Consider the following 8,676-nt stretch of genomic DNA (forward strand, 5'->3'; position numbering starts at 1 on the left):
TCCTCACCGTTCTCATGATCATTGCAACTTCACGAGATGAGATCTTGCATGGAGCCCCAGGCCGAGGGAGAATGACAGTTATTTTGTGTTTCTTCCATTTGCGAATAATCGCACCAACTGTTGTCACCTTCTCACCAAGCTGCTTGGCAATGGTCTTGTAGCCCATTCCAGCCTTGTGTAGGTCTACAATCGTGTCCCTAACATCCTTGGAGAGCTCTTTGGTCTTGGCCATGATGGAGAGTTTGGAATCTGATTGATTGATTGCTTCTGTGGACAGGTGTCTTTTATACAGGTAACAAACTGAGATTAGGAGCACTCCCTTTAAGAGTGTGCTCCTAATCTCAGCTTGTTACCTGTATAAAAGACACCTGGGAGCCAGAAATCTTTCTGATTGAGAGGGGGTCAAATACTTATTTCCCTCATTAAAATGCAAATCAATTTATAACATTTTTGACATGGGTTTTTCTGGATTTTTTTGTTGTTATTCTGTCTCTCACTTTTCAAATAAACCTACCATTAAAATTATAGACTGATCATTTCCTTGTCAGTGGGCAAACGTACAAAATCAGCAGGGGATCAAATACTTTTTTCCCTCACTGTACACACCTTTCTTATTCATATCTTATTCATATACTGTCTATACACACAATTATATACACACACACATATATATATACACATACAAGTCTAACATAGATACATGGATCGGTAGCAGCTAGTACTCCGGTGACGACAAACGCCAAAGCCTGCCCGAGCAAGGAGGAGGTGCAGCCTCGGCTGAATCCGTGACATATATATAGATATAACAGATTCAGCTGAGGCTGCCCCACCTCCTTGCTCGGGCAGGCTTCGGCGTTCGTCGTCACCGGAGTACTAGCTGCTACCGATCCATGTATCTATGTTCGACTTGTTTTGTCTTAATTAGTCACACATGTTTCCTATCATGTAGTTATGTCTTCCCTATTTAACCCTCTGTCTCACACTGTGTGTTGTGCGTGGTTGTTCATGTTTTGGTTGTCGTTAGTGTGCGGGTTTGTTCCCTCCCTGCGTGGAGGTTGTTGTTCATTCTTTTACCTACGAGTAAAGTACGCCTTTTGATTAGCTCTGTGTCCTGCGCCTGACTTCGCCTACCGCATTACACTGACGCCTTGACAGAAACACGCACCATAACATGGAGTCAGCAGGTACAGCTATGCCAGCCGGATCGATGGAGGAACGCGTCCAACAACAAGCGGCCATGATCCAGGCTCTCGGCACCGCTATGGAACGAGTAGTTAATACTATGGAGCGATGGGAGAGAGGAGGTATCCCTATACCTCCTCCAATTACACAACCACCTACACCGATGTCCATCTCTTCACCATCTGGGTCCAGTGGGATTCGGCTCTCGCTCCCACTGGGGGCCTTATGACGGTACAGCTGCCGGGTGTCAGGGTTTTCTGCTCCAGGTAGAGCTCTACCTGGCAACCATCCACCCAGCTCCCTCGGGATACGAGAGCGTGTCCGCCCTCATCTCCTGTCTGTCCGGTAAAGTGCTGGAGTGGGCCAACGCCGAGTGGGGGGGAATAGATGCCACGACTGTAAGCTATGCGGAGTTTACCTGCCGCTTTAGGGCGGTATTCGATCATCCACCAGAGGGGAGAGCGGCGGGTGAGCGTCTATTCCACCTCAGACAGGGGAAGAGGAGCGCGCAGGAATTTGCACTGGACTTTCGGACTCTGGCTGCCAGCGCAGGATGGAATGAGAGGGCCCTAATCGACCACTACCGTTGCAGCTTAAGGGAGGACGTTCGTCGGGAATTGGCCTGCAGGGACACTAACCTAAACCTGGACCAACTGGTGGATATGTCAATCCGACTGGATAACCTGTTGGCCACCCGCGGACGTCCGGATCAGGGGCCGTCCGTTCCATCCCCCAGCACCTTCGACCCTACCCCTATGGAGGTGCTGCTATGAGGGAGACCGGTAGAGGGGCCGTCAAATAAACCTACCATTAAAATTATAGACTGATCATTTCTGCTGGTCGGTGCTGGGGAGGGCCTTCAAGGAGTCGAGGCAGTAGGCAGCGCACTGGTGAACCGTTTCAGGTGAGTAGGCACCCAACTCACCCAGAGCTCACTGTTGTGCATATGTGTATAAAGTTGTATTTCCCGAGTTTTTTCTCATTCCCAGCATAAGGCGCTAGTAGATTCAGGCGCAGCTGGGAACTTTATTGATTGTCAGTTTACCCGTAGGTTAGGGATTCCTATTGTGCCAGTTGATGTGCCCTTCCCTATACATGCCCTAGATAGTCGCCCTTTAGGGTCAGGTCTGATTAGGGAGGTCACAGCGCCACTCTGGATGAAGACGCAGGAGGGGCATGAGGAAATAATTAGTCTATATCTGATTGATTCTCCTGCGTTTCCAGTGGTGTTGGGTCTTCCCTGGTTAGCTTCTCATGACCCCACTATTTCATGGCAACAGAGGGCTCTTAAGGGATGGTCAAGTCAGTGCTTGGGGAGGTGTGTAGGTGTTTCCGTAGGGGCAACTACGGTGGAAAGTCCAAACCAGGTTCCCACCATGCACATTCTGCCTGAATATGCCGATTTGGCTCTCGCCTTCTGTAAAAAGAAGGCGACTCAATTACCACCCTATCGACAGGGGGATTGTGCGATAAACCTCCAGGTAGGCGCTGCGCTTCCCCGGAGTCACGTGTATCCTCTGTCACAGGAAGAGATGGCGGCTATGGAAACATATGTCACCGAATCTCTGAGACAAGGATACATTCGGCCGTCCACTTCCCCTGTGTCATCGAGTTTATTTTTGTGAAGAAGAAGGATGGTGGCTTACGCCTGTGCATTGACTACCGTGGTCTAAATCAGATCACTGTCAAATACAGCTATCCATTACCTCTGATTGCAAGCATGATGGAGTCATTGCACGGGGCGCGCTTCTTCACGAAATTGGATCTCAGGAGCGGGTACAACCTGGTGCGTATCCGGGAGGCAGATGAGTGGAAGACTGCATTTAGTACCACCTCGGGGCACTATGAGTACCTCGTCATGCCATATGGTTTGATGAATGCTCCTTCAGTCTTCCAATCTTTTGTTGATGAGATTTTCAGGGACCTGCATGGACAGGGTGTAGTGGTGTATATTGATGACATTCTCATATACTCCACTACACGGGCCGAGCATGTGTCCCTGGTGCGTCAGGTGCTTGGTCGACTGTTGGAGCATGACTTGTATGTGAAGGCGGAAAAATGTCTGTTCTTCCAAGAATCCATCTCCTTCCTAGGACACCGCCTGTCCGCGTCAGGTGTGGAGATGGAGATTGACTGCATTTCGGCCGTGCGTAATTGGCCGACTCCTACCACGGTGAAGGAGGTGCAGCGATTCTTGGGTTTTGCCAATTACTACCGGAGGTTTATCCGGGGCTTTGGTCAGGTAGCGGCTCCCTTTACCTCCTTGCTAAAGGGAGGACCGGTGCGTCTACAGTGGTCAGCTGAGGCGGACAGGGCTTTTGGGCATCTGAAGGACCTGTTTACTTCGGCTCCGGTGCTGGCTCATCCGTATCCTTCCTTGGCATTCCAGGTTGAGGTGGACGCGTCCGAGGCTGGGATTGGAGCTGTACTGTCTCAGCGCTCGGGTACGCCACCAAAACTCTGCCCCTGTGCTTTCTTTTCTAAGAAGCTCAGTCCGGCGGAGCGCAACTATGATGTGGGGGACCGGGAGCTGTTAGCTGTGGTTAAAGCTCTGAAAGTGTGGAGGCATTGGCTTGAGGGGGCTAAACACCCTTTTCTCATTTTGACTGACCATCGTAATCTGGAGTACATCCGGGCGGTGAGGAGGCTGAACCCTCGTCAGGCAAGGTGGGCCATGTTCTTCACTCGTTTTGTGTTTACTCTCACTTACAGACCAGGTTCCCAGAACGCTAAGGCAGACGCCCTGTCCCGACTGTATGACACAGAGGAGAGGTCGATTGAGCCCACTCCCATACTTCCGGCGTCGTGTCTGGTGGCACCGGTAGTGTGGGAGGTTGACGCAGACATCGAGTGGGCGTTACGTACCGAGCCCACTCCCCCCCAGTGTCCAGAGGGTCGGATGTACGTGCCGCTCGAGGTTCGTGATCGATTGATCTATTGGGCTCACACGTCACCCTCCTCTGGTCATCCTGGCATCGGTCGGACAGTGCACTGTCTTAGTGGAAAGTACTGGTGGTCCACTTTAGCCAAGGACGTGAGAGTTTATGTTTCCTCCTGCTCGGTGTGCGCCCAGTGTAAGGCACCTAGACACATGCCCAGAGGGAAATTACAACCCCTACCCGTTCCACAACGGCCGTGGTCCCACCTATCGGTGGATTTTGTGACGGACCTTCCCCCCTCACAGGGGAACACCACGATCCTGGTCGTTGTGGATCGGTTTTCTAAGTCCTGCCGTCTCATTCCTATGCCAGGTCTCCCTACAGCCCTACAAACTGCTGAGGCCCTGTTTACACACGTCTTCCGGCACTACGGGGTACCTGAGGATATTGTGTCGGATCGGGGTCCCCAGTTCACCTCAAGGGTCTGGAGGGCGTTCATGGAACGTCTGGGGGTCTCGATTAGCCTTACCTCAGGTTTTCACCCCGAGAGTAATGGGCAGGTGGAGAGAGTTAACCAGGATGTGGGTAGGTTTCTGAGGTCCTATTGCCAGGACCAGCAGGGGGAGTGGTCAGATTATATCCCCTGGGCAGAGATAGCCCAAAACTCACTCCGCCACTCCTCTACTAACCATACGCCTTTCCAGTGTGTGTTAGGTTATCAGCCGGTCCTGGCACCTTGGCATCAGAGCCAGATCGAGGCTCCTGCGGTGGATGAGTGGTTTCGGCGCTCGGAAGAGACCTGGAACGCTGCTCATGTACACCTGCAGCGGGCAATCAGGCGACAAAAGGCGAGCGCCGATAGCCACCGCAGTGAGGCCCCGGTGTATGCACCGGGGGACCGGGTCTGGCTCTCGACCCGAAACCTGCCCTTTCGCCTGCCCTGCCGGAAGCTGGGTCGGCGGTTTGTGGGGCCATTTAAAGTCCTGAGGAGATTGAACAAGGTTTGTTATAGGTTACATCTTCCTATTAATTACCGTATTAACCCCTCGTTCAGTACCAGTCAAAAGTTTGGACACACCTACTCATTCCATGGTTTGTCTTTATTTTTACTATTTTCTACATTGTAGAATAATAGTGAAGACATCAAAACTATGAAATAACACAAATGAAATCATGTAGTAACCAAAAAAGTGTTAAACAAATAGCCATCCTTTGCCTTGATGACAGCTTTGCACACTCTTGGCATTCTCTCAACCAGCTTCATGAGGTAGTCACGTGGAATGCATTTAAATTAACAGGTGTGCCTTCTTAAAAGTTAATTTGTGGAATTTATTTCCTTCTTAATGCGTTTGAGCCAATCAGTTAAGTTGTGACAAGATAGGGTTGGTATACAGAAGATAGCCCTATTTGGTAAAATACCAATACCATGTTATGGCAAAAACAGCTCAAATAAGCAAAGCGAAACGACAGTCCATTGTTACTTTAACACATGAAGGTCAGTCAATCTGGAAAATGTCAAGAACTTTGAAAGTTTCTTCAAGGGCAGTCGCAAAAACCATCAAGCGCTATGATGAAACTGGCTCTCATGAGGACCGCCATAGGAAAGGAAGACCCAGAGTTACCTCTGCTGCAGATGATAAGTTCATTAGAGTTACCAGCCTCAGAAATTGCAGCCCAAATAAATGCTTCACAGAGTTCAAGTCACAGACACATCTCAACATCAACTGTTCAGAGGAGACTGCATGAATCAGGCCTTCATGGTCGAATTGCTGCAAAGAAACCACTACTAAAGGACACCAATAAGAAGAAGAGACTTGCTTGGGCCAAGAAACACGAGCAATGGACATTAGACCGGTGGAAATGTGTCCCTTGGTCCAAATTGGAGATTTTTGGTTCCAACCGTCTTTGCATTCTTTGCGATACACCATCCCATCTGGTTTGGGCTTAGTGGGACTATCATTTGTTTTTCAACAGGACAATGACCCATCACACCTCCAGTCTGTGTAAGGGCTATTTTACCAAGAAGGAAAGTGATGGAGTGTTGCATCAGATGACCTGGCCTCCACAATCTCCCGACCTCAACCCAATTGAGATGGTTTGGGATGAGTCAGACGGCAGAGTGAAGGAAAAGCAGCCAACATGTGCTCAGCATGTGTGGGAACTCCTTCAAGACTGTTGGAAAAGCATTCCAGGTGAAGCTGGTTGAGAGAATGCCAAGAGTGTGCAAAGCTGTCATCAAGGCAAAGGGTGGCTATTTGAAGAATCTCAAATATAAAATATATTTTGATTTGTTTAACACTCTTTTGTGTTATTTCATAGTTTTGATTTCTTCACTATTATTCTACAATGTAGAAAATAGTAAAAAGAAAGAAAAACCCTTGAATGAGTAGGTATGTCCAAACTTTTGACTGGTACTGTATGTGTACACGACCAATAGAATTTGAGTTGATCTGAAATCAGGCTACCTGATGGGACGCCAATCAAAATAAACGTTTGTGCTGGCTGCCCTTAATAAGAAACACTTCTGTATCAGTGACTTGGGTTGCAAATGTACAAATGTTCACAAAGGACATGGGGGATCAGAAGACAGCGACCACTCCAAAATGTGACTTGTTAAGATAAAGCCCAGATAAACGTGTCAAAAATAGGCCCTTATCTGTTCTAACATGAATGTTTAGGGGGATTGTGTGCAGCTGTGAGCCCCCTACAAACCAGAGTGTATTGTTACGCTGGCAGGAGGCGACCCTGTTACACACACATACCCCCCCCCACACACACACACACACACACACACACACACACACACACACACACACACATGCACTCACTATCAGCTTTCTGCACATTAGAGACTCTGGCTGCTCTCTCTCTAGGTCCCAAAAAGGCAGACACTCTCCTGTCACCTCCTATCATTGAACGCAGTGGTCAGCCAAGCTGGCATCAATGTACAGAACAGATAGATAAAGGTTCTCTATCTCTGCCACTGAAATTGATACAGCATGAACTTCAACTTGAAATGTTGACTCGACGCTACGTGGCATGTGTGTGAGAGGGTAATTTTTAATTACCTTGCCACCAACCTGGTGGCTTTCTTATGGTATTGACATTGTTATCTGTTATATCAGTGGACAGCTGATGTAAGAAATATGTGTTAAGCAGAAAATATGGCCCTGGCTTTAAATTCTGATTTACAGCCCTCTAACCAATTGTACTATTATGTGTGTTTTTTTGCGTTATTTGTAATGTATTCTGTACATAATGTTTCTGCCACCGTCTCTTTTGACCAAAAAGAGCTTCTGGATATCAGGACAGCAATTACTCACCTCGTATTGGACGAAGATTTTTCTTCAACGAGTCGGACGCAAAGGATATCCTACAGACACCCGACAAGTGCTAAATCCCCGTCATTCGCCTCTTCCATCTATCCTGTTAGCCAATGTTCAATCATTTGAAAACAAATTGGACGACCTAAGATTAAGGTTATCCTACCAACGGGACATTAAAAACTGTAATATCTTATGTTTCACAGAGTCGTGGCTGAACGACAACATGGATAACATACAGCTGGCGGGATATACGCTACATCGGCAGGATAGAACGGCTGACTCCGGTAAGACAAGGGGTGGCGGTCTGTGTATATTTGTAAACAACAGCTGGTGCATAAAATCTACTACTAAGGAAGTCTCGAGGTTTTGCTCGCCTGAGGTAGAGTATCTCATGATAAGCTGTAGACCACATTATTTACCAAGAGAGTTTTCATCTATATTTTTCGTAGCTGTCTATCTACCACCACAAACCGATGCTGGCACTAAGATTGCACTCAATGAGCTGTATAAGGCCATAAGTAAACAGGAAAACGCTCATCCAGAGGCAGCGCTCCTAGTGGCCGGGGACTTTAATGCAGGGAAACTTAAATCCGTTCTATCTCATTTCTACCAGCATGTTAAATGTGCAACCAGAGAGAAAAAAACTCTAGACCACCTTTACTCCACACACAGAGATGCATACAAAGCTCTCCCTCGCCCTCCATTTGGCAAATCTGCCCATAACTCAATCCTCCTGATTCCTGCTTATAAGCAAAAACTAAAGCAGGAAGCACCAGTGTCTCGGTTAATAAAAAAGTGGTCAGATGACGCAGATGCTAAGCAACAGGACTGTTTTGCTAGCACAGACTGGAATATGTTCCGGGATTCTTCCGATAGCATTGAGGAGTACACCACATCAGTCACTAGCTTCATCAATAAGTGCATCGATGACGTCGTCCCCACAGTGACCGTACGTACATGCCCCAACCAGAAGCCATGGTTACAGGCAACATCCGCAATGAGCTAAAGTGTAGAGCTGCCGCTTTCAAGGAGCGGGACTCTAACCTGGACGCTTATAAGAAATCCTGTTATGCCCTCCGACAAACCATCAAACAGGCAAAGAGTCAATACAGGACTAAGATTGAAACGTACTACACTGGCTCTGACGCTCGTCGGATGTGGCAGGGCTTGAAAACTATTACAGACTACAAAGGGAATCACAGCCACGAGCTGCCCAGTGACACACGCCTACCAGACGAGCTAAATCACTTCTATGCTCACTTCGAGGCAAGCAACACTGAAGCATTCAT

The sequence above is a fragment of the Coregonus lavaretus genome (genome assembly GCF_964263955.1).
Source record: "Coregonus lavaretus genome assembly, chromosome: 9".
NCBI classification, from domain to species: Eukaryota; Metazoa; Chordata; class Actinopteri; order Salmoniformes; family Salmonidae; genus Coregonus; species Coregonus lavaretus.